General features: G+C 38.1%; 1 long non-coding RNA gene across 1 annotated transcript in view; it reads left to right on the forward strand.

Annotated features, from left to right (window-relative positions):
• Positions 1–3,577, forward strand: part of LOC107182927 — a 15,114-nt gene extending 11,537 nt beyond the window's left edge. The window contains exon 2 of the long non-coding RNA XR_001513688.1: positions 3,210–3,577. This is a non-coding gene — a long non-coding RNA (uncharacterized LOC107182927). The remainder of the gene's footprint in view (positions 1–3,209) is intronic.
• Positions 3,578–5,297: the final 1,720 nt, after the last annotated feature.

Here is a 5,297-nt window from a genome sequence, read left to right on the forward strand (position 1 = left end):
CCCCTTCCCCAGGCTGGCCAGGCCCCCCAGCAGGACCCCCACCCAGATCTGGGACACCCTTTAGGGCAAACCGGCCGGCACCCACCCGTGCACCAGGTCTCTATCCTATATAGTAAAAGGTTAATATGCAAACTGACCCTAACAGCAGAAAGACTGGGAATGACTGGTCACGATAACACACACTGACCACCAGGGAGCAGATGCTCAATGCAAGAGCTGCCCTCTGGTGGGCAGTGTGCTCCCACATGGGGGAGCTCTGCTCAGCCACAAGCCAGGCTGATGGCTGCCAGCACAGCGGTGGTGGTGGGGCCTCTCCTGCCTCCTCAGCAGTGCTAAGGATGTCCAACTGCAGCTTAGGCCTGCTCCCCCCTGGCAAGTGGACATCACCTAAGAGCTGCCAGGCTGCTATAAGGATGTCTGATGGCCATCTTAGGCCTAATCCCCCAGGGACCAGGCCCAAGGGAGCACGTGGTCATCCCCTGAGGGGTCCCAGACTGTGAGAGGGCATAGGCTTGGCTGAGGGATCCCCCACCCCCGAGTGCACAAATTGTTGTGCACCGGGCCTCTAGTCTATAAATAAAGGCATAATATGCTAATTAGACCAGACATCCTTCCAGACAACCTTCCAGATGAAGCTGGGGCTGCAAGGGAAGCCTGGGTTCTAGGTGCCAGAGGGAATCTGGTGCCGACAGCCAGGGGAAGGAAGGCCTACTCTTGCATGAATTTCATGCATCAGGCCTCTACTAGGTTAAATAAAGATGATTACATCATAACCTGAAAGAAGTTATGTTACCATGTTTATGGAAATGTTTATAAATACCAAGGTCTCCTGGATCTTGAGCTCCGAAAGCAACAAAGTTTCAGTTATAGAAGCTAAACAAACCCCAGATACCTGCTTTCAGCAGGCCATGGCCTCAGAGCTGGAGCAACTAGGAGCCGGCTCTCAGCTCCAATGACAGCAACAAAGTTTCAATTATAGAAGATAAATAAATCCCAGAATAAAAAAAAAAAAAGTAAAAAAGGAGTGGCTGGAGATTCAGTCGCCGGCCAGTCTGAAAACAGCCCTCAGCCCCTCACCCAGACTGGCCAGGCACCCCAGTGGGGACCCCCATCCTAAAGGGGGTGTGGCCAGCCTGAAAACAGCCATCAGCCCCTCATCGAGGCTGGTCAGGCACCCCAGTTGGGACCCCCCCTGAAGTGGGTGTGACCAGCTGCAAACAGCCATCAGCCCTTCACCCATACTGGCCAGGCACCCAAGCGCGACCCCCACCCTGACCCGGGACACCCTTCAGGGAAAACCAGCCAGCCCCAACCCATGCACCAGACCTCTATCCTATATAATAAAAGGGCAATATGAAAATTGACCCTAACAGCAGAATGACTGGGAATGACTGGTCACTATGACACACACTGACTGCCTAAGGGAGCAGGTAGTCATCACCTGAGGGGTCCCAGACTATGAGAGGGTACAGGCCGGGCTGAGAGACCCCCCTTCCCCGCCACGAGTGCACAAATTTTTGTGCACTGGCCTCTAGTCTATCTATAAATAATAAAGACATAATATGCTAATTAGAACAGACATCCTTCCAGTCAACCTTCCAGATGAAGCTGGGGCTGCAAGGGAAGCCCGGGTTCTGGGTGCCAGCGGGAATTTGGTGCTGATAGCCAGGGGAAGGAAGGCCTACTCTTGCATGAATTTCATGCATCAGGCCTCTACTAGGTTAAATAAAAATGATTACATCATAACCTGAAAGAAGTTATGTTACCATGTTTAAGGAAATGTTTATAAATACCAAGGTCTCCTGAATCTTGAATCAAATTAAGCATCAACAAGGCTAGGACTTTATCACGGTATAGAAAGAAAAGTCCATGACTGGATTTCGGTGAATATTTTTGCTTACACTGTTTCAGAAAGCTATTTTCCCCACATCCTACCATGTGATTCTCCCTCTGAATGGAAACTTCTACCAGGTTTCTCCTAGATTGTATTAAGAGCTTGTTTTTGGTTCTGGACTTTCTCACTCAATTACTATAGTAATTCTGAAACTCTTTTATCAATTAAAGCTATCCCCTCACATGACTAATCAGAATAAGTGTTCTGACTTTATTAGGAATCTTTGTACAAAAATATTCTTTTAATGCAAAAGTTAAAAAACATGAAAATCACCTATTTTACCATTAATATACACTAAACTCTTATGCTAACAGTCACTTCATGCCTTGCACTGATTTATATCCTAGACATCCTCTAATAAAAATGTAATCTATGAGTCCCCAAACTACTAATGAAACTTGGCTGAAGGATGTGGGGAACTGTCTTTTGAGTAAGTTCTCTGCTCAAAAAGTTGTCTTTTTTTTCTCCAAAATTATAAACTTTTACTTGTTTGGAAGCCAAATAATTTAACACTTTACATGGATGCAGTCTTTAACACACACTAGAAATAAAATTCTAACACTCAGAGTTCTTTGGTCAGAAATCAATCTGACTCAAGATGGTAATGAGTTTACCATTCTTGGAAGTATTTGAACAAATATTTGACAGCCAAATTAAAGGATAAAATAAATTAAAGAAATTTCTCTCTTCAGCTAGAATACTTGATTTTTGAAGTCCTTATTCTCTGTGTTATTGCTGGACTCCAATGGCGTTCTTTTTTCTTAGCTTTAAAATGATTAAAGCTACTGCTGGGATTTGCCCTACATCTTTCAATATATCTCTGTACAGGGAATGATGTCTAATCCCAGCCATATATTAAGTTTACTAAAAAAATCACTCAATACTAAACTTTGCCATATATTTCTGTGTCTTGCCTTTCCTGAAAACTGATTCTAACTTCTAAATACCCCATATAAAACTAAAACCAAAGGTCAACAAGAATTTAAAGATATGAGGGCAACCCCACCTCCACAAAATGACCCTTTAAAATAGATATATATTTTTTTATTGGTTTCAGAGAGGAAGGGAGAAGGAGAGAGAAATTTCTTAGAAACATCAATGATGAGAGAGAATCATTGATCGGCTGCCCTCTGCATACCCCCTACTGGGGGTCGAGCCTACAAGCCAGGCTTGAGCCCTTGGACAAAATGGAACCTGGGACCCTCAGTCCGCACGCTGAGGCTCTATCCACTGAGCCAAGCCGGCCAGGGCCAACATGTCCCCTTTAACATACCCTAGATTCCTAATTGTTATATCTCCTTTCTTTTTCTTTCAGGTTCCCAGTTCTCAATGAAAAAGGTTTGCATGATGCGTATTTTACCAGAAACATTTATAAGCATGTCTACTATAACCATCTTAATTTTATTACCACATTTTTGGATGAAGAAACTTTTCCTAAACAGATAATGTGGGTACTCTGGGGGGATGGGGAGTTATATCTGTCTTATTTTAAAGTACTCTGGTTTATTTATCAATGATGCGATTCCTTCCCTTAGATAATTACAAATGCAGATAAAAACATCAAACTGAGTGGCATTTCAGAGATAGTCTACTTCCATATTCTTTGTTGAATTCTAGGTATCAGCCAGATTCTCACATTGCTTGGAACTACTTTCAATAAAATTTCATTTCTTTAACACCTTATGGTTCATTTGTTCTATGATAAATGTCATTTATGTTAATTAAACAAAATAAAGTATGAAATGCTTATGATGTGACAACATGTTCATATAAAAATAAAATATTCTCTATGGTATATACATGTATAGATATGTATATGTTCATATAAAATAAATGGGGAGATAATTTAAAACTTATCTTTAACTTTGTTATCTGAATAGAACTGAGAAGAGACAAAAAAAGAAAATAAGTTTTTGTTTTTTATCAATGTGTATTATTTGACTTGTATGAGCATTCATTGCATTTTGAATATAATTTTTAAACTACTAAAATAGAAAAGCACACTTCTATATCTAGCAATATGAAACACTCCTTCCTCCAACAACACTCACCTTCATCCAAATACATCCAAAAGCACCAAAAATAACATCAAAAATAAAACACTTAAGAATATTAAATTTAAGAAATAATTGTAATTATATAGCAGACATAGATGAAATCCTTTGAAATAAAATAAAGGAGGAAACTTAACATCAGAGTGGTGATCAAAAGCTAATAATTTGGCAAGAATTAGATGTAGACAGGCATACAGATCTCTCTAAGCAAGAGATCTGGGTCTTTACAGTCTTACAAAACAAGAAACTAGGTCTTCAACTGTATTAAATACAGTATGATAATTGCCAGAGGGAAGTATATGGTGACAGAAGAAGATTTGACTTTGGATGGTGGATACACAATGCAATATACAGGTGATGTATCATAGAATTGCATACTTGAAACCTAAAAATTTATTAACCAATGCCGCCTCAATAAATGTAATAAAAAAAGAAAATTAAAATAGTTTTTAATTTTTAAATTTTACATGTAGGTATATGGCTTAGAGAAATCCCTAACAGCTGTACAAAAAGATATAGAATAATTTTCAGCAGCACTGCATGCTTTAGCAAAAATAGGAAGTTGAAAATAGTAAATAAATTATTATATGCTAATCTGACATGAAGTTAAAAAATGGCCCTAAATAAAGTTTATAGTAGATATATCTTAACAACACTATAAAATATATTACCAATTATCATGTGAATAGATGAGATTCTGGAAGAGGCAGCTAGCACAATATGTGCAAACTTAGACTTAGAGGAGAAATTTAATTTCATTAATATTAAATATTATCATCTTGAAATAGTTTCAAATTATTTTTTAGACTAATGACATTGATGTATAGGTAAAATATCTCTGTAATACCTAAATAAATATTTTATAAGTTGTACTTACACTAATATTTATTTTTAGTTGTTAAAACTTTCAGGTCAGGTAAAAACTAATGAATAGAGTAGTAAAGAATGTAAATTACGAAATTATGGGTAAAATTACAATGTCATGGTGTCCTATTATCATTGTAAAAAATTCAGTATACCAATTAATTTAGATTTTTTAATACTAATTTTAAATAGCAAAACGTCTAATGGCATCTCTAACATAATTCAGTTTGAATGGAATTATTTGAACAAATTGAAGAAAAATGTGTACTGAAAAAAATTCAATCTGTTTCAAAGAGAACACAAATAATGATAAGCAACAAGAGACAGAAGTTGAAACAAACAGAAAAATAAAGCGAGGTGGCAGAGTAAACCTAAATATTTTTATAATCACAATAAATTTAAATAGACTAAGCACTCCATTTAAACCTAAAGAGTAGATTTTTAAAAGTTAGCAATATATCATGTATATGAGAGCTAATTAAAAA

Source organism: Myotis davidii, unplaced genomic scaffold, assembly GCF_000327345.1.
Source record: "Myotis davidii unplaced genomic scaffold, ASM32734v1 scaffold539, whole genome shotgun sequence".
In the NCBI taxonomy this organism is placed as follows: domain Eukaryota; kingdom Metazoa; phylum Chordata; class Mammalia; order Chiroptera; family Vespertilionidae; genus Myotis; species Myotis davidii.